Source organism: Hemiscyllium ocellatum, chromosome 37, assembly GCF_020745735.1.
Source record: "Hemiscyllium ocellatum isolate sHemOce1 chromosome 37, sHemOce1.pat.X.cur, whole genome shotgun sequence".
NCBI classification, from domain to species: Eukaryota; Metazoa; Chordata; class Chondrichthyes; order Orectolobiformes; family Hemiscylliidae; genus Hemiscyllium; species Hemiscyllium ocellatum.
The window spans coordinates 41,402,148-41,419,795 of record NC_083437.1 but is presented as its reverse complement, the minus strand read 5'-3'; positions in this window follow the sequence as shown (position 1 = coordinate 41,419,795).

The following is a 17,648-nucleotide window of genomic DNA, read 5'->3' as shown; positions in this document are numbered from 1 at the left end:
CCCCTGGAGGTGTGCAATAACAGTTGGTTTGAGCAGGTTTGGAAAATATGGAACAAAACTGTTTCTATCGCGTAAATTTCCCATAACAACTTGAAGTTACAGTTGGTGATCTAAGCGTAGTTAACAAATAATTTATAACAGGTCACAGAAAGTTACTCAGCTTCCAGTGAAAGCTTTGTTTGGTTTTGAACATATTCAAATCCTTATTCAAATTGATGGCACTAAATCCATTGGAAGTCACAGACAGCAACACAGTTTGTAAATTTCAGGTGAAATCATAACAGATAAAAGTGGCTGGTCATAAATTACTGGATCAGGAGATGAATCATGCTCATCTGTTACTTAATTTATCTCCATTTGTTCCCCACTCTTTGAAACCATTCCTCAACAACAGTTGTGGCTGTACAGGACATTGGTTAGGCCCCTTTCAGAATATTGTGTGTAATTCTGGTCTCCTTCCTATCGGAGAGATGTTGTGAAACTTGAAAGAGTTCAGAAAGGATTTACAAGGATGTTGCCAGGGTTGGAGAATTTGAGCTACAGGGAGAGGCTGAATAGGCTGGGGCTGTTTTCCCTGGAACGTCGGAGGCTGAGGGGTGACCTCATAGAGGTTTATAAAATCATGAGGGGCATGGATAGGATAAATAGACAAAGTATTTTCCCTGGGGTGGGGGAGTCCAGAACTAGAGGGAATAGGTTTAGGGTGAGAGGGGAAAGATATAAAAGAGACCTAAGAGACAACTTTGTCATCCAAAGGGTGGTACGTGTATGGAATGAGCTGCCAGAGGAAATGGTGGAGGCTAGTACAGTTGCAACATTTAAAAGGCATCTAGATGAGTATATGAATAGGAAGGGTTTGGAGGGATACGGGCCGGGTGCTGGCAGGTGGGACTAGATTAGGTTGGGATATCTGGTCGGCATGGACGAGTTGGACCGAAGGGTCTGTTTCTGTGCTGTACATCTCTATGACTCTATAACCTATCTTAAAAATCTCAGTTAGCCCTCAGTCTCCACACGCCCTGACAACCTCCCAATATCACAGCCATTAACAGGCAGAGTGGGGAGTTGGCGAGAGGCAAGAGTTTCACACTTGCTCCTTGCTATTGTCTGGAAAATTATTTCCTGGTTCTGTTCCTGAGCAGTTTTGCTCTCATTTTAAGATTGGGTCCCTGTCTGCTGGACTCCAGTCTCCAACCCACCTCAAAGAGAAATGGTTTATCTCTATCTAGCCTTTAGAAATCTTTTTTTTGAGTAATCACAAATAAATAAACAATCTTCTAAGCACAAGGGAATGTAGGTATATGCAGCTCTACCTTCGTGTTGATTCACTATCATTGGGCGAAGCTATGGGAAGGTAGACATGATTTTTTTTAATTATTCAGGGGAGTGGGCATCTTTGGTGGGTTACCATTTGTTGCCCATTCCTAGGTGCCTTTCAGAAGGTGATGCCTTCTTCAAACATTGCAGTCTTTGTGATGTACGTATCCCCCCCAGTGCTATTGGGAGGCTATCCAATACAAGATCAATTGTGATCTAAATGAATGACAGAACAGGCTTGCTGGGCCAAATGGCCTACTCTGCTCCTGTTTCTGATATCAGTGCCTCTTCCAATGTGATCCCATTGTAATGCTCGATAAAGTCCATAACTCAGAGTCAGAGCAGGGGAAGAGAGATACCTAAAAAGCATAAGGTGATGCGCTTTGGGAGAAGGAACGAGAGAAGAAAGTACTCAAAGAATGGCAAGACGTGAGGAAGCTCTGAGGAACAGAAATCTTGGGGGTGCTTGTCCACAGAATCCTAAAGCTGGCAGGACGGGTAGTTATCATTTGTGGCATAGATTATAAGAGCCGCGAGGTCATGTTGGAGCCGTACAGAACTTTGGTTCAGACACAAGTGGAGTACTGTGTGCAGTCCTGGTCTCCGTACTATATAGGAAGGATGTGTTTGGACTGGAGGGGGATGGTGCAGACAGGATTCACCAAGGCATTGCCTCGGATGGAGCTGTGAAGAGAGGCTGGATAAATTCAGGTTATCCTAAACTGAACTGGGGCAGCCATAATATACAGTGGCTACAAGAGCAGGTCAGAGCTAAGAATCCTGAAGTAACTCACTCACTCCCTGACTCTGCAAAGCTTGTCCACCGTCTACGAAGCACAAATCGGGAGTGTGATGGAATTCTCCCCACTTGCCTGGATGGGTGCAGCCCCGACAACACTCAAGACGCGCAACACCATCCAGGGTCGAAAAGGATGGCATTAGAAAAGCACAGCAGGTCAGCCAGTATCTGAGGAGGAGGACAGTCAACATTTTGGGCATAAGCCCTTCATCAGGATGATGCTTATGCCTGAAACGTTGACTCTCCTGCTCCTCGGATGCTGCCTGACCTGCTGTGCTTTTCCAGCGCCACTCTTTTTGACCCTGACCCTCCAGCATGTGCAGTCCTTGCTTTCTCCTAGTTGCTGAACACCATCCAGGACAAAGCCTACCCCGCATCCATAAGCATCCACTCCCTCTATCACCAACACGCAGTAACACACAGTATATGTTATCTAGAAGATACACTACATAAATTCACAACAGCTTCTTAGATATCACCTTCCAAACCCATAACCCATACAGTCTAGAAGCACAATGGACGTGGATACTTGGGAGCACCATCACAACCAGCAAGTTCCCAGTCACCATCCTGACTTTGAAACGTATCTCTGTTCCTTCACTGTCACTGGGAATTCTCTCCCTCGAAGTGCTCTGGATGCCCTTACACCAGCTCACCCCCACCTTCTTCAGGGTAATCAGGAACAGGAAGTAAATGTTGGCCCGGCCAATGATAAGTAAAAGAAAATGTGAGGACTGCTCTAATTTTTTAATAACTTTCTGTTCTGTTGCAGCAATGTGAGTTCCGGATGAGGGGACACTACCACTGTTTACGACCATTCTGTAACTTTGTGACTAACATCACCACGAAACTCCCCTGGCACATCAAGAAGCATGAGAAAGCAGAACGAAGAGCTGCAAACGGATTCAAATACTTCACCAAACGGGAAGAATGTAGTAGGCTGGGTAAAAACAGTAGTATTAGCAAAAAGAAATGCTTCAAAAGCAAGTTGTATTTCTGTATGACATTTGACATGTTTAAAATATTAAAACTCCTTCATCTTCAGGTAAAGGTTGACCCTGAATCTTAAAAGCTGAAAATGTGTGGCTGGAAAAGCGCAGCAGGTCAGGCAGCATCCAAGGAACAGGAGATTCGGCGTTTCGGGCATAAGCCCTTCTTCAGGAATTCGATGTTTCGGGCATAAGTCCTTCTCCTATTCCTTGGATGCTGTCTGACCTGCTGCGCTTTTCCAGCCACACATTTTCAGCTCTGATCTCCAGCATCTGCAGACCTCACTTTCTCCCTGAATCTTAAAAACAGATATTAGGCAGAGATGATCAAGAGCTTGTTCAAGGAATTGGTTTTAAGGACCATCTTAACAGACGAGAGCCATGATGTGGAGGTGCCAGTGTTAGATTGGGGTGGACAGTTAAAAAACCACTCAACACCAAGTTATGGTCCAACAGGTTTATTAGAAAGTACAAGCTTTCGGAGCTTGGAGTACTCCACTAGTTACCTGATGAAGGAGCAACTCTCTGAAAGCTTGTACTTCTAAATAAACCTGTTGGACTACAACCTGGTGTTGAGTGGTTTTTAACTTGCAGAGAGAGGAGTGAGATGAGACTCCAGCTGAAAGCACAGCTGCCGGTGGTGCAATGAGAGACATCAGTTGGGCCCAAGAAGCCAGCTTTGAATGAATGCAGAATTTCCAGAGGGAATTTAAGGGAGGAAGAGGTTACGGAGACAGGCAGGAGTGAGGCCAAGCAACTAAATTGAAAAGGATGAGGGGGCATCTAATTGAAACATACAGAATACTGAATGGCCTGGACAGAGTAGATGTTGGGAAGATGTTTCCATTGGTTGGAGAGACTAGGACCCAAGGACACAGCCTTAAAATGGAGATAAGAAGAAACCTCTTCAACCAGAGAGTGGTGAATGAATGGAATTCATTGCCCAGAAGGTGGTGGAGGCAGGTCATTGAGTATATTTAAGACTGAGATAGCTAGGTTCTTGAGTATACTCAATTCAATGGAGTTCAACCCTGCCAAGTGTGAGATTGTCCATTTTGGAAGAACAAGTAAGAATGCGGAATACAGGGTTAATGGTAGGGTTCTTAGTCAGGTGGAGGAACAGAGGGATCGTGGGGTCTATGTACATAGATCTTTGAAAGTTGCCACTCAGGTGGATAGAGCTTGTAAGAAGGCCTATGGTGTATTAGCGTTCATTAGCAGAGGGATTGAATTCAAGAGTCGTGAAGTGATGTTGCAGCTGTACAGGACTTTGGTTAGGCCACATTTGGAGTACTGTGTGCAATTCTGGTCGCCTCACTTTAGGAAAGATGTGGAAGCTTTGGAGAGGGTGCAGAGAAGATTTACCAGGATGTTGCCTGGAATGGAGAATAGGTCGTACGAGGATAGGTTGAGAGTTCTCGGCCTTTTCTCATTGGAACGGCGAAGGATGAGGGGTGACTTGATAGAGGTTTATAAGATGATCAGAGGAATAGATAGAGTAGACAGTCAGAAACTTTTTCCCCGGGTACAACAGAGTGTTACAAGGGGACATAAATTTAAGGTGAAGGGTGGAAGGTATAGAGGAGATGTCAGGGGTGGGTTCTTTACCCAGAGAGTGGTGGGGGCATGGAATGCGCTGCCCGTGGGAGTGGTAGAGTCAGAATCATTGGCGACCTTTAAGCGGCAATTGGATAGGTACATGGATGGGTGCTTAATCTAGGATAGATGTTCGGCACAACATCGTGGGCTGAAGGGCCTGTTCTGTGCTGTATTGTTCTATGTTCTATGTTCTATGTTCTAAAAGGGATCAAGGGTTACAGGGAGAAAGTGGGAGAATGGGGTTGAGAAACTTATCCAGCATAATTGAATGGCAGAGCAGACTCAATGAGCTGACTGGCCTAATTTCTGCTCCTATGACGTAAGAGTCTGATATTAGTCAGTGAGCATAAGGATGGGATGGCAGTAAAAGTTAGGATATGGGCAGCATTCTGAGACACGTATGTAGCTTTTAATTACAAATAATATGGCAATGAAATTTTCATACTGAAGAAATTTTAGTAACAAACCCAGGAGCCAAATCTGGCTGCAACCTCACTTTACTACATCCCAACTCAATGGGAGTAAATTATGGGACACTGTGGCTTGGGATATGGGGCAGGGGTGAGGCACACAGAGGTTTCTGCCAAACTTGTGAGAGGAGGGATGCTACAGAGCCCCTGGGAGTGGAGCAGTCAACATGAGCATTAAAGATCAAGAGTACGAGACAAACAGAAAAAACCTCCCCCTCACCTCCATCCAAAGCCCCAAAGGATCCTTTCACACTCAGCAGAGGTTTTCCTGCATGTCCACCCACGTCATCTACTGTGTTCGATGCTTTTGATGCGGTCTCCTCTACATTGGGGTGCAGGATACCAACTTGTGGAACGTTTCAGAGGACATCTCTCAGACACACGCACCAAGCAACCCACTGCCCTGTGGCCAACCACTTTAGTTTCCCCCTCCCACTCCCCCAAGGACATGCAAGACCTGGGCCTCCTCCATCGCCAAATCCAAACCACCCAACATCTGGAGGAAGAGCATCTTATCTTCCACTTTGGGACCCTTCGACCACACAGCATCAATATCAACTTCACTAACTTCCAAATCTCCCCTCTCCCCACCACATCCCAGATCCAACCCTCCAACTCAGCACTGCCCTCTTGACCTGACCTACCTGTCCATCTTCTTTCCCAACTATCCACCCCACCCTCCCCACTGATCTATCACAATCAGCCCCACCTGCATCTACCGATTGTCTTCCCAGCTACCTTCCCTTCCCCCCACACCCACCCTCACACTTACTTCTCAGCCCCTTCCCATTCCACATTCCTGATGAAGGGCTTATGCCCGAAACATCAATTCTCCTTCTCCTTGAATATTGCCTGACCCGCTGTGTTTTCCAGTGCCACACTTTACGAATCAGACAACAGCAGACAACCTGGATCACTGGACAAGTGTATCAAATACAGAATGGACCTGAAAACGTGGGTTTCCATGTCATCCAGCCCTGAAGGAGCTAAACTGTATCCCTGATGACTAAAGGAACCTGAGGCCTATATTCAGAGCTGAATCTGATGGCTAAGGTAAATAAGTCCCCGGGATCTGATGGGATCCATCCAGGATACTGAGGAAGGCCAGGATGGAGATTGCTGGAAACTTGACAGAGTTCTTTGTAATCTACTTAGCCATCAGCAGGGTCCCAGAAGACTGGAGAATAGCAAATGTTGTTCCTTTGGATAACAGAGATAATCCAGGTAACTGGAGGCTGGTGAGCATACATCAGTGGTGAGGAAATTATTGGAGAAGATTCTTAGAGACAGGATTTACTCAAATTTAGAAAGGTGTGGACTTAGTTGGGATAGTTAGCATGGCTTTGTGTGGGGAAGTTCTTGTCTCACAATTGTATTGTGTTTTTTGAGGAAGTGACAGAGATGATTGATGAAAATAGGATAGTGGATGTTGTCTATGTCGATTTTACTGAGGCATTTGATAAAACTCCTCATGATAGGCTGGTCCAGTAAGTCAGATGGTAAGTTGGATGCAAAATTAGCTTGATCATATAAGACAGAGACGTTGTGGAGGGGAGTTTTTCTGACTGAAGGTCTATGACAGTAATGTTCCTCAAGGATCAGTGCTCGAACCCCTGTCATTTGTAATATGAAAGTGTAGGTGGTCTGACTTGTAAGTTTGCAGATGACATGAAAATTGTTAGAGTTGTGGATATCTGCATGGAACGTACTGCTGGGGAAGGTGATAGAAACAGATATGATATAAATGTTTAAAAGGCAGTCAGACAGACTCATGAAAAAGCAGGGAATAGAAGGATATGGACAATCTGTAGGTAGATGGGATTAGTTTAGAATGGCTTTGTGGTTGGCGCAGACATGGGAATCGAAGAACCTGTTCCGAGGCAGTACTATTCTAAGTTCTTTGACTAAAGGAACCTTAGGCCCACGCCTGAGCTATGTGCCTGATGACTGATTAAGAACTAAGGTTTAGTTGTGGAGCTAACCTGTATCCCTGATGATTGAATTAAGAAGCCTGAGGCCTAAGCCCAGGTCTGAGGTATGAAACTTGTGACTGAATTAAGAAGCCTGAGGCCTAGGCTCTCTTGACCGAAGCATGTGAGCCTCATGAGATCAGGCTGCTTCCTCACTTCCAGGATAGCGATTGCTGATTGGAAGTGCTCCTGGAGGGTTATCACAAATGTAATCTCTAACCTTTCTGCCCAAATAAACAACCCATTGCTTAAACCTTTCTAACCAATACATTATTATTGCTTTGAATAAATTGAAAGAACAATGCACTTTTTTTTAATGGCCCCTTATGATTTCATCCTATTCTGGACCTTTCTTGTAACAATGCTTGTGAGATTAATCTACAATCCTGAAGTTCAAGGCCAATCTTGGACGGAGCCAGGTTGGAGGAGAGGAGCAGAGCAAATGGGTGGTGGTTCTGGGGGTGGGGAGGAAATTAAACTTAACTCCATTAATTTTTGCAAGGGGAGGGATAGGAATATAGAAATATCCTTGCAACTCATTTTCCTTTCCCAGAATAACATAATACCAATAAAAAGCAGAATGTCTCATAGCCTTAAGCAGCTTGTGTTGATTCAATCACTCTTTCTCTACCACCTCCAATCCTTCATATGGGTTTTTGGTACATTTATGAACGTGCCTGTGCTAAAATCAGTACCTTATTAATTAGAGCCAAGGCTGATTACAAACATGACGGCTGATTCACCACTTGATTGAAAAACAGAAGCTGACAGAAAATCCAAGTGCGAAACAATACACAAAGCTTAATTCTCTGATGAGGACAAAATCTGCAGCAGCAAGGAACTAGTCAAAGTAGAAAATAACAAACTGGGAGAGAGTGACATGTTGCCAATTATAAAAAAGATTTGGTTTGTATAAGCATAAAGGGATGTCAGTTTATCTTCCACAGTTCCCCACAGCTTGATCCCATAAACACCAAGGTTTCTGAGGCATGCAGTTCTGCAAGATCTAGGTCATTCTATCGTTGGCAACTGTTATAAACAGACCCCCTGGTGTTACCTGTGTTATCAGTGCGTAGAGGTCTCTTGTTCCGCAGTTACTTTTATTTACTGGCCTGAGCGTTTCAATGTACTGGGGACATTAAAAAAAGCAACATGATGACACATCATTGTTCCATAGACTGGTTTCCATGGCGATAGGTGAACCAATATCTTCCCATCCTGACACTGTTTCTACTCTTGAGGTATTATTGTTGTATTATTCATTCTTTTTCCTTTCCTCCCTTCTTTTTCTCCCCTGCTGACAGGTTGTAAGTACAATCAGGTGAACAGCCACTTCCACTGCATCCGTGAGGGCTGCCATTTCTCCTTCCTGCTCAAGCATCAGATGACATCACATTCCCGCAAGCACATGAGAAGAATGCTGGGTAAAAACTTTGACAAGATTCCCAATCAGGTAACTCCTGACTTTGGTTTCAACCAAATCAATTAATCAGTGCCAGCCTCGTCCGTACATAGGAGAGGGGACAAGCCAGTAAACAAACCAGTAATGCTAAGACATGAATGTGCTAGTCTACCTGGACCATCATTTTGAATTAAAATATGTCTTATTTGCTATGTTTTACTGTTCTTTTTTCCTTCTGGGAAAGCAGTCCATTTGACTGGCACCCCATCCGTTATCTTTCTCACACACTGCGATGTGTACCATCTTAAAGATACACTGCAGTAATTCACCAAGGCTCCTTTGACCAGCCAAACCTGCAAACTCCACCATCTGGAAGGACATGGGCAGCAGATACATGGGAACACCACCTCCCACGAGTTGCCCCTCCAAGTCACTCACCGTCCTGACTTGGAAATATTTCGCTGCCCCTTTACTGTCACTAGGTTGAAATCCTGGAATTCTCCCAGATGTACCCAACCAGTGCTTTGAGAAAGTAGCTCCCCACCACCTTTTGCAGGACGGTTAGGGATAGGACAATAAGTACAGAAGTAGCCTAGAACACCTGTGAACAAATAAAGACATATTAGAATCTTTCTCTGCAGCATTCAAAATTCCAAAGCTGAGAATTCTGAAAGTCAAAGAGGTTTCACAGCATACAAAGAGATCCATTGTGTCCATACCAATTAACAAATCTCTAATACTGTTTTTCCAGCACCTGGCCAGAAGCTTTGGATATTATGGTATTTCAAGTGTTCATCTAAATACTTGCAGGCAGTGAGTTCCAGATACCCACTACCCTCTGGGTGAAAACATTCTTCCTTAAATCCCCTCTCAACCACTTACCACATACCTTAAGTCACCGTCCCCTGGTGAATATCCCCCCAACTAAGGGAAACATTTCCTCCTGTCTGACCTGCCTGTGCTCCTCATAACTTTGTACACCTCAATCATGACCGCCTCAGCCTTCTCGTCTTTCTTCATAGTTGAATTGTTCCAGTTCAGGCAGTGCTCTAGGGTACTCTGTCGAGTGCAGTCACATTCTTGCTATAGTCTGGCACTCAGAACTGCACACAGTACTCCAGCTGTGGCCTCACTAAAGTTATGTACAGCTCCCTCACAACCTCTGTACTCTTGCAATCGCTGCTTTGCTTAATAAAGGCAGGTATGCTACCCTAGCCACCTTATCCATCTATCCCAAACATGCTATGAATGTTAGGCATTTCAACCCAGTGTCAGCATCAAGAAGTCTAAGGCCTTGGTGTGGAGTCTAGAATAAAGCCCCCATCAACCAGTACCAACACCCCATCCCACCTCACCTCAATGTCTCTGACATTTTACGCACAATTTCAAAAGTCAATGGGAATATTTTTAAATACTTCTCACCACCACCAGCTGTTTTCACTCTAGACACACATTGATCGAAAGCTGTTAGTTCTTAATCTCACAGTTTGTGAAGCCTCTAAACTCAGAGCAAAGTGAATGAAGATTGTTCAAGAGACGCTTGTGGCCCATGCAAGAAATTCACAATTAGGAGGTCATTCCAAATGAGTTGAGCAGCACCTGGTTCTACTCTGCCCGACTGGATTGGAAACCGAAGGCCTTACACAATTGTTCCTTGTCCAACTGCCACCTAGCCCACACCCCCACCCTACCAGCCTTCAAACACGTGGCTGTTACCCCTCCTCACTGACACTGCATAGGCAGCCACCACATTGGCAGCCTGGTTTCCAGACCTTGCCATTGTTTCTACTGCAGCAACACAGCTCCTTTCACACTGTTGCAGCTCAGAGAGGAATGAACTGATGCACTACCATCCTCCTGAAGATCAGGACTATGTGCTGGTGCTAAGGGGAGGTTAGACACTAGTCAATCTGGATCTAAACCAGCCAGTGATACACAAACAGCTTCCTTGATTACTGACTACTCAGTCTTTCAGCTCCTTTCACCGTTACAGATACCCCTTTACATATGACAATGGTTACCATTTGGTTAGTTTTTCTTTTTAAATCTCTGATTTTCATTGAATTCAAATGTCATCATCTGCCATGGTGAGATTCAAGCTCCAGGGCATTAACCTGGAGTACTGGATTACTAGGGGAAACTGAGGACAGCAGATGCTGGAGATCAGAGCTGAAAATGTGTTGCTGGAAAAGCGCAGCAGGTCAGGCAGCATCTAGTCCAGTGATTGACATTATCATGACCCCACAGCCTCTTACTCGCTATACATGTGTGCTCAAGCAATTAGTGGCCATTATCTGTTTATCCTTAACCACGAACGAAGGCATTAACAAATTTATCCAGACATAACCAACTGGAGATAATTGTGGAGTTGACAGTACATTGGAGGCTCAGGTTCAGTTCGGCCTGTCAGACAAAAACATCACCTCTGCAGTTTAAGACAAGAGTAGCTCACTGACATAAAACAAAGCCTACAGAATACAGGAACCCTGATAATCCATTCAAACAGAACCAAGGAAATATGACCAGGAAATATTGATGATAATTTGTGAGAAAGTAAATATTGGGAAGAATTTCTTTTCACACAGAAATGGTGATTGAGTAGTCATACCAACAGCTGTGTTCCACATTGAATGTGCAAGACCATAAGACATAGGGTGCAGAAGCAGTCCATTCATCCCATCGAGTCTGCTCTACCATTCGATGAGATCAGGGCTGATCTGAAAATCTCCAACTCCCCTTCCCTGCCTTAACCCCATTATCCGTACTGAGTGAACATCTACCGATCTCAGCCTAGAATGTGGTTAACGATCCAGCCTTTGTGTCCAAATGATCAGACTGGGTCATATGGTTCCTACAATGGGAGAGTCAGAACATGAGCAGTGATCTTTGGGAAGGCAAGGATTTCCTCAGAACCCACTCCATGCACACCAGGGGAAGAGTAACTCCTAAGAGGCTGCCCGGGTCTCCTGGTCTCGTTCATCCAGTTGACTTTTCTTTGACTCCAGTTTTGTTTGTTGTCAGGGTCCCAGGTGTGACGATGCGTTGGGAAATGTGGCTGCTGCTACTGGCTCGTCTGCAATGAGCTCAACACCCAACATGATGGACACTGAAACAGACGAGTATATGGACTACCCAGCGGGTACAAGCCCTGCGGGTCTCTCCTCGGAGTCTTCAGTGCCAGACCGAAGCGGCACGAGTACGCCCATCGGAAATGAAAGCAGTGCAACTGGTGAGGCATCTGCTAAATGTGTCCCTCTCTGATAGAATACTGAAGTTAACAAGCTCTATAGCGTTCTCACACTGAGGGGATTCTTAATCAAAATATCAGCAGCTTCCAGAGGCTTTGTGGTACAATGGTAGTGTCCCCACCTCTGAGTCAGTAGATTTGGTTCAATACCCATGTGCTCTAGCAGTGTGTCATAATATCTCTGCAATAGGTTGATTAGACACTATCTTAAAGAGTGTCATGCTACAGTGGCAATGTCCCGACCTCTGGGGCAGGAAGCCCTGAGTTTAGAATTCATCTGATTAGATTACCTACAGTATAGGAGCAGGCCCTTCAGCCCAACAAGTCCACGCCGACCCTCCAAACTGTAACCCACCCAGACCCTATATTTACCCCTGACAAATGCCCCTAGCACTATGGGCAATTTAGCACGGCCAATTCATCTTTGGATTGTGGGAGGAAACAAGAGTACCCGGAGGAAACCTGCCCAGGTGATGTGCAACTCCACATAGACAGTTGCCTGAGGTGGGAATTGAACCCAGTCACTGGCTCTGTGAGGCAGTAGTGCTAGCAACTGAGCCATCCTCAGAGCTGTGGCATAATATCTCTGAACAAGTTGATAAATAACTAAGTATCTATGAGCAAATTCCTAGAAGGACAGTGCAGCTTTGAAAGTAGTAAGCTGGGAGTAAATTAGACAGACAGATCTATAAATAGAATACAGTGACATCACTCATCGGTTTAGACAGTGTCGGAGGAAAGAGGAAACTTTTTAACCGTGAAGAGAATGATGATTGAATCAAAGTTTCAGATCTGTGACTGCAGATGGCAAAGGACTTAGACCATCTAACCAATCCGAGGCAAGGAAAGGGGTGGAAATAGTAACAGTAAAGGTTGGTGGAAGGCAGGAGAGACCACGTGCAGTTCAAATAAATGGGAGCTGCCGTAATGATCTGAAATGGTGGAACTCAGTGTTGGATGTGATGTGCCTCAAGTTAAACAGACAAACAGGTGAATGTACAGTGGCCTGTACTGCTTAGAACTGGGGGGACTCACCTGAAGCACAGGACCCTCTGGTTGTCAGAAGCTGTGTAATAACATAGAACACCTGGATGCTCAGGAATGAGGTGAGTGGGTGTATTTTGGCCAGGGTCATGTTTCCATTGGGGTGATGAGTCTGTCCAGCATATCCATGCAAGAGAGAGAGGCTGTACTGGTAATTGGATACTGTGTTGTAATACATGACCTTCCCCAAACCATTTATAGGTAGAGCATGCACACAAACCACATCAGCTGTATATCTTGCATCGTTCTTTACTGTTATTGGTTTAACTTGACAGTTTTTAACTGCATCTCCATTTTCATCTTTTTTTTCACTGTGGTGCTTGGCTGTGATTTCATTTCAGTTTTGTTTTTTGTTTCTCTCCTTCTGCTTTTCTGACTATTTCTTTAGGCTGTCCGGTTGCTACTGCTGCTGATGCTGTCCACACTGCACCATCTCCATCCTTCCCCCCAGCCCTGCTCACATCTCCTGCTCCCCCTCCTTCACTCTCATTTCTCCTCCCTCCATCCTGTCTCTCTCTACTCAGCACGAATCTGGGGACCACCAGGAATGTTGTCATACCGACCAGCACGCCCGGTTTCAGCCCGATCATTGCTGCTCCCAGCCCGATTAAAAGTGATGTCCCAATAGTACAGGACGCTGCAGGTATTCGAAACAAGGTTTACTCACTTAACAGAAAAAATAACTGCAGGGGCCCGTTTGCTGTTCATGGTGAAATGTAATGGAAATTTATTTTTAATCATTGCTTCCAGGCTACAAATTAACCAGTGAGTGACCTCTCCCTGTTTGGGAGAGTGAAGAGGTTGTAAAAAGCCTATAAGGGTTAATACACTTCTCTGTCAGCCCAGTCTGTTATAGAGTAGTGCTAACATCGCTAGGCTAGTAATGCAACACCCTGACTTAGTGTTCTTGGGATGAGGATTGGAACCCCTCCATGGCAGGTGGTGAAAATGAATTAAAATGGGGTGACCATGCAACTTCTATCAATTGTCATAAAACGCTGTCTGGTTCACCAGTGTCTTTAAGGAAGGAAATCTGTTGGCATATATGTGACTTCAGACACACAGAAAGGTGTCCTCTGCATCTATCCTCTGAAATGGCCCTAGCGAGACACTCAGTTCCTTAGGGAAGGGCAATAAAATGCTGGGTCTAACAGTGATACTCACATCCCATGAACAATTTCAAAACATCGACTGGAATCCCTGATATAACAGAGCCACAAGTGAAATGTGTTCAGTTTCACAATATATTGAAACAGGTTTAGGACATAATTGAATCTAAATCTCTGGTCCAATGCCCTAAAGGTTTATCGTTAAACCTTCAGGGGCAGGTTTTATCCTGAGAATGTGACCAGGTATGGTCAGATATGTTGTCCTGTTGAAAATACCAAGTCCATTCACTCAAATAAGAATAAGAATTAACACTGGAGAAACTGAGCAGGCAGCATCTGTGGAGAGATAAGAGTTAATGTTTCAGATCCAGTGACCGCTCTTCAGAATGCAGATACTGCTGACCTACTGAGTTCCTCTCACTTTCTTTGTTCTTACCCTTAGCATCCATAATATTCTGTAAATCTATCAACATTTGTTATTTATTCATAGATGTGTCACTTGCTGGACCAGCATTTATTGCCCATTCCCTTGTAACTGTACAGAAGTGAGCAACTTGCATGAACTACTGCAGTTCTTGAGGTGTAGGAACACGCACAGTGCTGTTAGGGAGGGAGTTCTAGTGATTACTTGGAGACCAAAAAAGATGTTGCAGCATCTTAATAATTACCTGTTGGTCATTGTCATCAAACAATTATTTCAGTAACTGTAACCGAATTGTATGGATCTTTTAGTACCCATTGTCCCATTAGGGGTCACCATTTAAAAATAAAAGATTTAACTCTTAAGATGGAGAAGATGAGAATTTTATTCACGTGTGAGCCCTAAATCTTTTAGAACATAGAAGAGTACAACACAGTACAGGCCCTTTGGCCCTCGATGTTGTGCTGATCTTTTAGCCTATATAACCCTTCATTGAACTATCTTCCATGTGCCTATCCAAGAGTCACTTAAATTCTTTTGACCTCTTTTCCTTGAAGGACAGTGGAAGCAGAGTCTTTAGAAAGCTGAGCCAGATAGAGTTTTGATAAGCATGGGGAAGGGCAGAGTGGGGGTGGAATATCATCTATGGTGGGCAGCAATATGGAGTATGGCGACCAACTGTGAGCTTTCTGAATGGTGAAGCAGGTTCGAGGAGCCAAGTGGGCTTACTCCTGCTCCCAATGTGTGTGTATTCACATCCCCTCCTTGCGACTGTTAGCACTATACGAGAGGAAGGAGTAGACACCAGTCCATGCGGCATGGGGTTTGTGGTTTGAGGGGGGAGAATGAAAACTTGTTGGCAAGTTATTTTGAGAAGGCTTTGAGAGGTGAAGATGAGGCAAAAGATAGTGAATGGAAGGAATTGAAGAGGAAAGTCTAGAGATAAAGAACTATCAGTTCCTCCATTGGAAGATCCAGCAATGGATAGAGTTATAGAGATGTACAGCATGGAAATAGACTCTTTGGTCCAACTCATCTATGCCGACCAGAGAGCCTAAATTAATCTAGTCCCATTTGCCAGCACTTGGCCCAAATCCCTCAAAACCCTTCCTATTCATGAACCCATCCAGATGCCTTTTAAATGTTAAAATTTTGCGGTTAATTAGAGTCTAAAGATTGATGGGCTACGGTCCATCCAGAGAAAAGTTGGGAAATGCTGAAAATAGTCAGTATTCCCCAGGAATGTGTGTCGTATCAGCTTCAAATCTCAATATTTTCAGTTTATAAACAACACTTCAGGATTGAGGTTTAAGGTTTCTATCCATTGATGGGATTTGATATTACTGAGCTGTGTGACCCAGTCACTTTTTGGAATAGTTTCAGATGTCGCAGGACCCATTAGTTGAGGGACATTTCTAGAGCTTCTGCCCCAGTTTAACCCTTGCACTTCCATTTCCTTTGGCTACTTACCAAAAAAAACCAATTATTCCTCAATCATTGACAATCATTATGTATGCACATAAATATAACACCTTTAATGGAGTAAAACATCCCAGTCATCTTCACAGGAAAACTATCAGACCATATTTGACATTGGACCACATAAGGAATTTCAAGGGAAGGTGACCCAAAGCGTGGTCAAAGTGATCTGTTTAATGAGGCAGTTTGAAGGATGAAATGCAGACAGAGAAACAGACAGGTTTGGTGAGGAAACTTCAACCTTAGAGCTACCATAGCTAAAGCAGAGCCACATCACAGTACAGTTTGAAGCAGACATATGGTAGAGACAAGATTTAGAGGAATGCCAATTACTGGAGGAGTTTATGGAGATGGAGAAGTTTATGGAGTCGGAGAAGGATTGGAAGACAATGATGAGAATTTTAGACGTTGCTCAAATTGGGAGCCAATGTAGATGGCAAGCAGAGGTGATGCTGCCTGAATGTGGACTGATGGAGGATTAATATTATGCCTATTTCTGTCAGAGCTGACACAGGAAATGATGCAGGGGGAACCTGCTCAATCTCCACTATTGACCACATCCAAAGGGTTTTAGCTTGGCACACAGAGGAACCTAAGACCAAACGATGTAGGAGCTGAGGTAGGCCATTCAACCCATCAGTCTGCACCACCATCCAATCAAATCATGGTTGATCTGATTATCCTCAACTCCACTTTCTTGCCTTTTCCCCATAACTGTTACTGAGTAAAAATCTATCTGCCTCAACTCTGAACATATCTGATGGGATAAATCATCTCCTTGTGTTTCTGTACTGTATGTGTACATTTCTGTTTCTGTGGAAAGATGGGGAAACTGGGCTCCATTGTCTGGGCTAAACCTTTATCATTGCATTGAATTATTAGACACAGTTACACAGGGGTTGATTGACAAGGTTCTTAATGAGAAGGAAATGCTAATTGAAACCTTTCACACAATCTGAATTATGTGGGCTATCTCCCACAACAATGTGAGAAATATGGACTAATCACAACAAGACAACATGACAGAAACATCCAAGGCCTGTTTCCATGTTGTATGATTCTATCTCTAAAACGCAAAGTCATTATCACAATCTAGAGCATTCTTCTGATACCCAATATGTTTTTGCTCAGTGTGACATTATTCACCCCTGGGCAAGTACAAATGGAGGAAGACACAAAGGCCCCATATATGATAGTTGGTGGGAGTGATGTGGTGGGGTTGGGTTGCAAAGACCAAGTAAGGGGAAAATAATCTGCAAGAGCTTCAATTTGTTAGAGACAGTATAAAGAATCAGCAAATAGTTCTGCTACATGTCAGCAGAATTGTCTTGTCCTTGATCTGGAAAGTCTAGCTATGTATTGCCAGCTTGAGGTTATCCGCAGAGTGTTAGCTGATGCTCTGTGTGCTCTGAGGTGGAACCAATACTGAGGGGCCTCCCCAACTTGCTTTCTCTATTAGATGTCTTTGCCCACTTTTCTTTCATTGTCCCTGGTTCTGCAAGAAGTGTGGGTTTTTGGTTCTGCATCACCCAGTCAGGTGAAGTGTTACATCAGGTGCAGATCCTGACTGGATCTCCTTGCTACTCAGGGCCATGTTAGGTCCTGTGCTCATGGAGATGCAGAGCAAGCACAGTTTGTTTAACCCCTCAGTGCAAGGGCGCAGAAGAGTTATCTTGGTTTCCAGCCCAATTTGTACATCTAGTAAATCCCCCTGACCCACCCTTTGCCCTGCACCCATTCAAAAATTCAGCGAGAGTAGGGTAAGTATTATGATCAGTTGACCTAATCATGATTACATGCAG